The sequence below is a fragment of the Durio zibethinus genome, chromosome 14, assembly GCF_047325235.1.
Source record: "Durio zibethinus cultivar Kanyao isolate XHJ-2024 chromosome 14, ASM4732523v1, whole genome shotgun sequence".
Taxonomy (NCBI): Eukaryota; Viridiplantae; Streptophyta; class Magnoliopsida; order Malvales; family Malvaceae; genus Durio; species Durio zibethinus.
Window position 1 is genome coordinate 21,972,673 of NC_143175.1, and position 12,603 is coordinate 21,985,275.

Genomic DNA, 12,603 nt, shown 5'->3' on the forward strand with positions numbered 1-12,603 from the left:
GAGATTCTCCAAGTAGTAGGTATTTTGCATTTTGGTAGCTATCATTAGAATAGGGGAATATATAGCAAAAAACTTGAGGGAGAAGAAATGGGTGATCAGCATATACTTATAAACTTAAATAAAACATAGAAAACAGCATAAGAAAAGGAGAGAAAGGAAGGCGATTTAAAGAGAGCAAAGAAAGGGGCATATCAAGGCTTTTGTTTCTGCTCATCAAGGACAGCAGAAAAAGTTAAGTTTGAAGTTCATGGCAATCAAATCAAAATGAATGGGGCATAATCCACTTTGTTTTAATATTTTAAAAATACTATTTTAATCAGGCAAGTAATCCAATTTAAGGGTGAAGTTGTTCCAGTTGTTGTATATATATTTATTACTAATAATGAATGTTTTCTAAAGTATTTTAAGTCTTTTTATAGTATTCAAAGAATGATATTTGGTTATTGATTAATAGCTTCTTTATTTGGAATTTAAATAATATGAACATTGGATATGTTGCTTCATTTCAAAAGTAATGATTCTTCATCAAAATCATGTATGTTCATTCAGAAATATTTTAAACAAAAAGTGATAATTTTTCGTTCAAGTTATGTACGTTTATGGAAAGATATTTTAAATATCTTTTAAGGCTTATAAATATTTCCAAATAGTTTATTTTAAGATACTTCTACAATCTTTCAAGAATCAAATCATTCTCTCTCATTCTCATTTTCTAATTTATGGTTCACATGTATTTAAGAGATTCCTGAAGTGTAATCTTGATTTTTTTTTTTTTTTCGTTTAGACATTAAATCCTAGATACGTTTTCCAGGGTTTCTTAACACTTTGGCCAATAAATTATATTATTCTAAAGAAGTTTCTTAAAATGTCTTATCATTTTTTTTTTCCTTTCATTGATTACATTAGTCCAATTCCAGGTACCATCATAGTTGCAAAGAGAACCTAATAATATACATATGCAAATCTTAAGTTAAATAAAACCCAGAATTATGGACATTGAATAATAGTTTATTTCTTTTCATTTTTCTTAAATCCAAAGTATGCTCTCTGTATTTTTAACAAATGATGGGTTATGTGTGTGTGTGTGTGTGTGTATATATATATATATATATATATACCTCTAACAAATGATCAAGTGTAATTTATTTGAATGACATTATTAGACATCTTTATATTAATTAATTATATAGTAAAAAATTGTGATGGATTGATGGTTAATTGTTATAACTCTTAGTAATCTAATCAGATCAATGGCTAGGTCTGAATGCTTTGGGGGAACCATGATTAAAATCGTAGGACCCATGAAAAAAAAAAACTTATAATTACCATGATAATTTTATAATTTTTTTCTCAAAACAATTAATAGATCAGCAAAATGTAAAGAGGAAACTTTTCTTTCAAAAAAGAGCACTTTCACCAGCTTCCTAGAAGGATGGCTATCCTATCCTTTCGAATGAATTCGTATATCAAAAAGGAAAAAGGAAAGGTTGGAAAGAAAAATGAGAAATTTCCTCATTCTGTTGTAGTAAGCCTAAATCCTAAAGTGATATAACCTATCATTCGTTAACCATATGATAAATCCTAATGTTATTCTTCTTGGCAGTTTTTAATTATTTAAGAGATTGTCCTTTAAATCAATTGACATTTCATTGAAATTAGTACTTAAAGTTTACGAGTTCGATAGAACTTACGAGCGTAATGTCATCCTCACTTAGATAAGTAGTAGGATAAAAAGGTTTAAGGTTGACTAAAATTTTAATATATATATATATATATATTATATTACAACATATAATGTTAAATGATAAAAATAGCTTATGTAGATACTTAGGTGAATAATCTCTTTTAATGACACATAGGATAATATTTATATTATTTTATTTATCAAATAAATTTTTTAATAAATTATTTAAATTGAAATCAAAATCTATCTGAAATTAAAATTTTTGTATAAATTTTGAATTTAAATATATTAAATCATAATTTATTTTTTCTTTTTAAATTTAATGAAAGTTCCAAATATATATACTTAATAAAATTTTATTTTCTGTCAAATCATTCTATTCAATAAATTATTTAAATTTAATAATTTTTAGATAATTATTTAAATTCAAATCAAAATATATCAAAAATTAAAAATTATTTAATAGATTATTTAAATTTAATACATTTAGATAAGCTAATAAATTATTGACTAGAAAGCATGTATTTTTAAAATATTAAGAGCTTGCATCTTTATATGAAAATATGAGACATTTGACTATTGATAAAAAAAATTAGATAAAAATATGCTTTTGTTTTGAAAACAAATATAATGTTTTATTTATGTTCTAATTCAAATATTTTTATATTATATATTTGGTTAATTTATTTGTTTCTCCTTAGTCCATAACTTTTTTAAATTTTGTTTAGATTGATTATAATTAACGTTTTATATTATATTTATTTTTTGTTTTATTCATTTCCCCAATATTTTTATTCTCTATTAATTTATTAACATATTTCTTCTTATTATTGTATACCTTTAATCTTGATAAATTAATACGTAAACTTATATTCTCTGTTTCCTTTTACTATATTTTTTATTATTGAATTTATTTGTCTACAATGGATTGTATGAGAAGAATAATAATCACTACCATATCTAACCCACAAAAAATGCTATCAATTATATTAAAAATAATTTAAAATAAAAAAATATTTCAAAAAAAAGGTTTTTAAGCATAACATAAAGAATTATTGTTTCCCTTTTATCTAAAAAATAACTTTATTTTGTTGACATATATAGAAATAATTGTTAGCTCAATATATTTGTGTAATAATTACTTGAAGTATGTCAAAAATAAGAACTAATAAAAAACAAATAGTTATGACCAAATTAATAATTGCATTTTGTTGTTCAATCAAATATATACATACATTAAATCAACATTATGATAAAAACAATTATTAATCTTAACTATTTGAATATTAATTCTTGATTTTTTGTCAAACAAGAAAAAAGCAATAGTAAAATTTTTAGTATTTAACAAATGAATGAAGAAAATAATTTTTTACAAAAAAAAGATTTTTATAATTTTTGAAAATTTACAAAAGTTTTAAGCTTTTTTTTATAAGGACAGTATCATTTATAATATATTATGTATAAATTATCATTTAATTGTAACTTAACATTTATAAATGTATGATTATATATTAGATCAATAATTAAAAAATAAATTTAAAATTTAAAAATTTTAATAAAAAATATCGTGCATCATACAGGTTAAAAAAGCTCGTTATATATATATATATATATATATATATATATATATATATATATATATATATATATATATATAAGAGGGACTAGGGGTATAATCAATCAAATTCAAGTAGATATAGTATTAAGTTCAAGTTCGAGCTCGATTTGAAATTCAAAATTTGAAACTCGGTTCGAACTCGTTTTTCTTTTCAAGTTCGACTAGAAATAGAAATTGAGTTACTTAAGCTCGCTCGATTAGGCTCGATTAATATGTAAAAATAAGATTGATTCTTATATTCAACAAAAACTTGATTATTTGTACTCGAATTTGAGATATTTTATTAATTAAAATAATAAAAATATATTTAAATATAAAGACTCGATTAGGCTCATAAACTACTTAAATCGAGTATAAGAATGCTCGAACTTGACTCGATCGATGAGTCAAGCTATTCAAGCTTAAGTTCGACTTGATAATAATCGAATCGAATTCAAGTTTTATTATAATCGAATCTAAGTAGCGTACGAGTATTAATGTATCATTTATATTTCTAAAAGGGACTGGACAAAAGCTAACTACTGGACTAGTCCATTTACAGACTTGCCCAAAAAATCATCACATAGGCCCATGCTTATTCAATGTGAGGCCTAATTGTTGTGTTTTCCTTTTTTCTCTTTTTATTTTTTTTTTGGGGGGGGGGGGGGAGGGGTTTGGGGTGGGGGTCTGGTTGATATTATTCTTTCACTGTGAGTGCATGTTGGGGTATTTTCAGGGATTAATCAATACTTATTAGGTCTGATGATGCATCTAACAAACAGTCCCTCTTCCCAATAAAGCATAAGAGTCATTAAATTATTTTTTTTTCTAGCAAATGTCTTTAGGTCAGCCACACATGGACTGTCATGGGGCACCTAAAGTAAAGATTAGGAAGCCAAAGTTCTCCAATGTTTGTACTGTTTTCTTCTTCATACCAAGCAGCCGTTAGACAAGGACAATGTTGTCCTCTTCCATTTTCTTTTATGTGGAAGATTTGAGATTGAAACACTGCTCTGCTTTAGGTGATGGCATCTTTATCTACCTTTCCCATACCCCCTTTTCCCTACAACTTTGGGACATCCAATGAAAACCTCACCTTTTTGCTAAGAAGGAAAGATTACCGCAAACAGGCTTTAGAACCAACAAGAAAATCTTTGTGAATTAATGTTCCAACAGTATGACGTGTTTGGGGATTGTAAAACCTTTCAAGTCTAGTCCACATAAAATAGCCTTTTCTTTTCTTTTCCATGTTGAAAAAATTCTCTAGTTATTTATGTGAATAAGACTCCAGTTTCAATCACAATCTAAACAGAACTGAATTTATGCATTTTCATTACCAATTCTTCATGCCTCTTGAAAAAAAAAAATAGTATACTTTTTCTAGCCTTGTGAGGGTAGGCAGGCAGTCATTGAGGGGTATGTTTTCCTAAATTTCAGTTACATTTCGATAGATTTTAAGATGTCACATGAAATGTAGGAAAAAAAACATCATTGCATTTCCAGTTTCTTGATAGGAAAATTTCTTAGTACTAGATTTTATTAAGCAAATAAGCTGTGTGCCATTGCTCCTTTTATTATGAACCTGGTGTATATTTGAGTTTGAACTTCTGAACTAATCTGGCTACTCAAAGCAAATACTATTGCTTGACATTGAAATTGAATGATTTCAGGTTGTCACCGGATGAAGAACATAAGATATGCAAGCAATTGGATTTGATTCAAAGCTCTTGTATTTCAATTTGTAATCTCTCTTATCAACATTATCCATATTATATTCATGTTAACTCTTTCAAGGTGCATTTTTTTTTCTTTCAAAAGGGTTTTCGAGTTACATAATAAGAGATAATCTTTTCTCGCTCATAAATCTTATTCTGTCAATCTCAAGATTTGAACAAAATAACCAAAAGAACTAAGAACTTGAAACTAACTATATAAAAAGCTCAAAAAAGTTGACTTTTAATCAGAAGAGCTTCATAAATGATAACATATCACCTACAATTATTGTAGTGTAATTGATCAATCATAATGTAGCATTTATTTTTAAGTGATGGATCCCTATAAAATTATTATAAAAAAAATTGTAAATGAAATGCTACGTCGATAAATTTCCTTGTTCATTTCTAGCAGGATACGTTTCTGGGTTATATAAAAATTGGGCCTCAAGCCTTATGAAGCAAATTGGGCCTGAACATATGACTGCACTGCTTTCTAGGACTGTCTTAAAGTCATACATCCATTGGACAGGGTTGGGTTGGAAAAAACAATTTGTTAGGTTTTTTTTTTTTTTGTTAATCGTATGAAAAGAAAAGGGATTAAATTTAATTTCTATTTCATGTTCAATATTTGGTATTATAGTAAGTGTATTGGACTTTTATACATGGTCCTAAAAATTTTTAGTAAGATAAATTTTTTTTTCAAGAATTGAATGTTTTAAGAAGAAATATATTTATTTGATTAGTTAATCTTGAAAATGGCTCTTCTGCTTGAAGGTCAAACTACCTTATGAATTAAGTAGGCCTTCACCAATATCCAGTACTGTCATCCCTCATAGAACCCCAGATGACCGTCTAACAAAGACTGGTTTTGTGAAGCTTTCAGCATTGTCACAGGTAGTAATTGATTAACTTTTTTTTTTCTTTCACGCAAAAGTGATTGTGAAAGAAACGGTCTGGATTTGCGGAACAACCCGGTGATTTTCCACTCCTATTTTTGTCGTTGAATATTTTTTTTTAATTTGATGAAATTTCTGTCCTTAAATTTCTTGTCTCAAATCATTGTGCTGGGAGGTCTTGTGAAAGCTTTGTTTTTAGTTTTTCGCCATTAATACATGCTATAGCTTAATCTAATTTGATCCATGAAATAAATCTTTGACAATCTAAAATATAACATATTGACATGATACGAATATGAGATGAATAAATGATACAAAAATAATAATTTAAAATTTTAATAATATCTATATATAAATTTAAAAAAAACATATTTTAATTTTTATATTAAATTATAACATATAATATTTATATAATATATTATGAATATGCGAATTTTAATATTTTACGTTACTAATATATATGAATTGCTGTAATAAGACTATTGATTGCCTTAGTCTTGTCCCCTAACCCATATGTTATGAACTATTGGAAATGGTCTGATGCTTTTCTGGATAATAGTCTTACACTCATAATAGTAGAACCAACACATATCATAAGCCTTTACTAACTGCACAAAACTTGAAATTGAACACGGTTCATATATACCAATAAAATTATTTATAAAAAATAAACAATAGTCAATACAAAATTTTATTAATAATCACAATAACAATAAATTTAATACAATGCACAACCACTCAAAAAAATGATGAAAACCAATGTAACTCACTGCTTCATAAGAGCAAGAAGAGAGATAATAAGAGATAATGTAACAGCAACACTGGAAACCGGCTGAGAGAAGGCAGCTCCGGTGTCCATTGACGGGGCAGGCGCCGTTGCACTGTCCTGAGCTGATACAGTACTGGTGGCTACTGAGAGGACAACGGCAACAAAAATGATCATAATGGCCTTAGAGAAGCAAACTTTTGCCATTTCTGAAAACTAAATGAAGAAATGATTAAAATTAACGAAAGAAGTGAGAAAGTTACTCAAATTTCTTACTGTTAGACAATATTGAAGGCAATACAACATTTCAGGGTGTGGGGGGGTATATATAGGAATGTGGGGTATGGTGGACCAACGAAGAAATGAAGTGGAACCAGCTTGGAGACTTGTTCACAAAGGCCCTTTGAACAGCTCAAATTGCGGGTGGTTGGTCTTTGATTGGTTCTCAGAATGGACAACGGCCAGTTGGAACAAGACACGTTGCAAACGTTAGTTGTTGTTTCAAGATTTATAGGTGATGTGGGTTGGAATTTTCTCATGCAAGAATGGGAAACCTTACCCAACACCATGTGCCGTGTGCAGCTACAACAAGGCGACTCGGTCTCTAACAACCACTTTTTTGTTTGATCATTAAACATATCCTCATAAATGAATTATCCTTGAAAAGAAGAAACCTTTCTCTATAGGTTACAAATACAATTCCTTCAAGATTAATGGAAAGCTCTGCATTACAAAACCATGAAGTAATAAAAAGAGAAAACGACTGAAAACCTGAATGAATGCAAATAGAAAGGCCTAGAAAGTCCTAAATTGCTCCTAGAAACTTTGGCTTTTTAGCTTTGTCTTATTTTCCAGGAAAACATTTTCCTTGGAAACTAAGGATGTAAGTAGTCAAAGTCATTATGCTTTTGTTATTATCTATGAATTATTGCACCATTAAGAAAATACTTTCATTTGGCTTTCTTCCTACTCTAAGCTAAGCATAAATAAATGAAGGGAACAATTTTTTTTTTTTTTTTTGAGATTTGTAAGACATTGTATTCAAGAGAAAGAATTATATAAAACAATTATGTAATGTCAACATATATTTTTTTACATTTAAATTATGTTACATAATTATATTATTGAAAAATTTTAATTATTTATTATAAAATAATTAATTAACTTATTTAAATTAATATTCACCATTTAATTCTCATAAGACTTGTAATAAATGATTGATTTTTTCAATAATATAATTACATGACATGATTTAAATATATAATAATTATTTTATACAAACCTTTCTCGTGTTCAAAGCATTATTATTTGTCCTATATTAATTATCCTAAGGAGATATAATAACATGAGAAATTATTGCATTTAGTGGAGTTTTCAAACTCCAAGTTAATAAGATAATATATAATTTTTAAGCTATGATAAAAAAATAAAAATAAAAACGATATATGCTCGATTATAAAATTAAAAAACATTATAAAATTACACTGACAACAGGACTTGTAAATTATAATAGCTGATTTCAAACAAAAGATGATGTATATTTTCTTAAATACTCTAGATTGCACAACTAATTTATCTTGCCTATTCTTCTTTTTAGTTGATACATGGAATTTGATTTACAAAAGGAAATAGATGTTGTACTCCCAATTTTTTCTCAGTTTGTAACTCAATTTTAAAATCTTCGAATTGTTTGTGACCTTGTCGAGGTGTAGTTTAAAGATATTTTTACACATGAAAATTATATAATTAATTATTAAAATGAAATAATCATAAACTAGAGCTATTAATGGGTCGAAATCAAGTTCATGGGCGTAGCCCAATTCCGAACAAGTCCAACACATGACTTTGAGAGTCAAGTCAAGCCAAGCCTAATCCGAATAATAATTAATAAAGGATTTCATTTTAATTTTAAATATTGGTATAAATATTTTTAATATTTTAATAATAAATAGAATTTGAACTGACGGGTCAAGATTTAAGAGATGTAAACCATGGATGCCTGTAATTCATTACACAAAAGGAATATAATTACTCCCAAAAAATAAAAAATTCACACTAGAAGCACTTTATTCGAAGAATCACCTTCATTACAATGGTCTAATGAAGTAACAAAGAATGAAATCGGGAAAAAAAAAAAAAAACCAATAGAGAAGAGCCAAACAAGCTCTTTAATTTAATGCTTCAAGAAAGCAAGAAGAGAAACGATCAAAGAGAAGCCAACAGTTGCGCTAGAAACGCCCACAGAGAAAGCGGCTCCAGCGTCTGGGGCTTGTGACGGCGCCTCGCTAACCTGCGCCGAGGCGGCGGTTAAGAATGCCATGACCAAAGCCACCAAAAGAGCCTTCAACACGCTAACTTGCGCCATTTCAAAAAGAGAGAAGCAGAGAAATTTTTATTTTCTACTTTTGCTCTGAAATTGTAAGAGAATTTTCTTTGTATGAATTTGGGGTTGGGGAAGGGAAAGGGTGGTATTTATAGGGGGAGTGAACGCCGCGTGGGGCCTACGGAGGGGAGAGTGACAGCTGGGTAACGTTCACATAACAGCTATTAAATAAATTGAGTGAACAGAAGTTACAGCATAGAGGAGATTTGTGAACTGCGCAGTTAGAATCGAAAAGATTGTGCTGTTGTGGTCGGAAGCCAATTGGAGGTTGACACGTTTGTCTGAAAGTTGGACGGATGAATCTATGTCGGTGAACGACATTGCAACCTGGAAGCCCCGTGGGGTTGATGAAGTTTGGGAACGTGATAATTAATTCATGCTATGTTATAACATATACTATATGATCATTTTTGTTGATACAACTACTATAATCATTTTGGACATGTTACTATGGCATAAACATGTCAATGTACTCGATTGGTTCAAAAATTTAAAATTTCAATTTAAAATTTTGAATTCAAATTTTATAACGAGCAAAATAAAATAATTTATACAATGAACCTAATATGATTTAAAAGAAATAGGACCACTCTCCTTTTATTTATTTATGTATGACAGCCAATCACAGCAATTATATTACAAAATTAAATATACAATTATGGATTTTGATATTTAATTTTAAAAGAATCGATTAAAATTATTTTTTTATTTATTATATTATTTGAATTCAAGAATAAATATTAAATACCTACTCATTTTTAAAATTTTTTTCATATATTTAAATTATCTTACTTTCATAATCACGTTTATCACAAATGTATTGAATATTAATGTTTCAAAAAAATATAAAAAATTCAAATAATTTACATAATTTATTTGGAATTTTATGAAAAAAATTTTAAAACAATCATAAAGTGTAAAAAATAAGTATTGATTAAATACAATTATATTGAATATATATATATATATATATAATTTATTTGAGGATTCAAGGCTCCGCTTATGGCCATTACAAATATATATCACTAATTTTGTAACACAACAATGATATCAAAACATTTGGAAACAAATTAAAAAAAAAAAATGACAGCACCCAATAATATTAATTATCTCATGGCAGAATAGAGGTCTCCCCTCATGAAACCTTCACCAATGAGTGAAAAGTGGCATCCCATAACTCTTGAAACTTTGAATTCAATGCAACATCAAAGCAATCAAAGATACCAATACGGAGGAATTAGGGACGGCAATCAAGCCCGTCTCCGATGGGTTTTGGTCCGACCCGATCTTATAGGGTCGGGTTTTTATTTTTTAATTTCGAGTTTCGGGTCGAGGTCGGGTCGGGTAAATTTAGGTAATAGTCGGTGTCGGATCGGGTTCGAGTTCGGGTATGCCTAAAACCCGATCCTACCCGACCGATATTATTAAAAAATTATTTTTTTAATTAATTAATTATTTATATATATATATATTTATATAATGATATTTTTAAATATTTATATTAAAAAAATAATATTTTATATTAAAAAATAATATTTTATTAATTTCGGGTCGGATCGGATCGGATACTGTTTACATATTGTCGGGTCGGGTTTGATGAGCAAAAAAATCGGGTCGGGTTCGGGGCGAGCAAAACCTGCCCTGAACCCGACCCGATGCCATCTCTAAGAGGAACACACCACCACACCGGAAACCGGCAAAGTAAACCCCGATCACGTGTCCATTGCTGGAGAAGGAGCGATATCTTGTGCCATGTTTCCGGATACGTAAAACAGTGCCACAACAAACATTGCCATCACAATCTGAGTTGCAGAGATCCCAAACCCTGCCATTGACGCTTAACACAAAATGTAGAGACGACGAGAGAGGGGAAATTAATTGAGGTTAGAATTGTTTGGTTTTTGTATGAATTGTGCAAATGTACTAAGCCTAGAATTTATAGGTATGATGTGAAATTTCCTTCAAATTTCGGATCCACAAATGTGAAAACTTATAATAACGATTTCATTTTCATGCCTTTTAGGTCACGGCTTGCATGTGGAAACCCAGAAAACGCTTTATTTGACTGATATAAACTTGGGAGATATTTATGTAGCCTTTTGTTGAATTTTTCTGTAGCATTTTAACTTTAAATATTAATATAAATATTTTTAATATTTTAATAATAAATAGAATTTGAACTGACTGGTCAAGATTTTAGAGATGTAAACCATGGATGCCTCCAATTCAGTACACAAAAGGAATATAATTACACCCCAAGAAAAAAAAATCACACTAGAAGCACTTTATTCGAAGAATCAACTTCATTACAATGGTCTAATGAAGTAACAAAGAATGAAAGAATGAAAAAAAAAAACAGAAAAGAAAAGAAAAAACAAAACCAATAGAGGAGCCAAACAAGCCCTTTAATTTAAGGCTTCAAGAAAGCAAGAAGAGAAGCGATCAAAGAGAAGCCAACAGCTGCGCTAGAAACGCCAACAGAGAAAGCAGCTCCAGCGTCTGGGGCAGGTGACGGCCCCTCGCTAACCTGCGCCGAGGCAGCGGTTAAGAATGCCATGACCAAAGCCACCAAAAAAGCCTTCAACACGCTAACTTGAGCCATTTCAAGAAGAGAGAAGCTGAGAAATTTTTATTTCCCTTTTTGGTTCTGAAAGAGAATTTTGTTTGTTTGGAATTGGGGTTGGGGAAGGGAAAGTATGGTATTTATATGGGGAGTGAACGGCGCGTGGGGCCTACAGAGGGGAGGTGACAGCTGGGCAACGTTCACATAACAGCTAATAAATAAATTGAGTTATTGGACAGAGGAGATTTGTGTCGTACACAGCTAAAATTGAAAAGATTTTGCTGTTGTGGTCGGAAGCCAATTGGAGGCTGACACGTTTGTCTGAAATTGGACAGATGAATCTACGTCGGTGAACGACGTTGGAACTTTGAAGCCCTGCGGGGTTGACGAAGTTTGGCAGGGTGATAATTAATTCATGTTGTGTTATAAAATATACTAGATGATAACTTTTGTTGATACAACTACTATAACCATTTTGGACATGGTTACTATGGCATAAACATGCCAATGTACTCTATTGGTTCGAAAACTTAAAATTTCAATTTGAAAATTTTGAATTCAAATTTTATAACGAGCAAAATAAAATAATTTATATAATAAACTTAATATGATTAAAAAAAAATAGGACCATTCCCCTTTTATTTATGTATGATAGCCAATCATAGCAATTATATTACAAAATTAAATATAGAGTGATGAATTTTGACATTTAATTTAAACAAAAATCAATTAAAATTAATATATAATTTATTTATTATGTTATTTGAATTTGAGATTAAATGTCATATATGAATATATATTTAATACGAATGTTTATTTTTTTAAAATTTTTTCTTTAAAATTTTTTCATATAATTGAATTATCTGATCTCCGTACTTAACATTTATCATAAATATATTGAATATGAATATTTCAATAAAAATGAAAAATTCAAACAATTAATATAATTTATTCAAGATTTTATTAAAATAAATTAAAACCAATCATAAAGTATGAGTG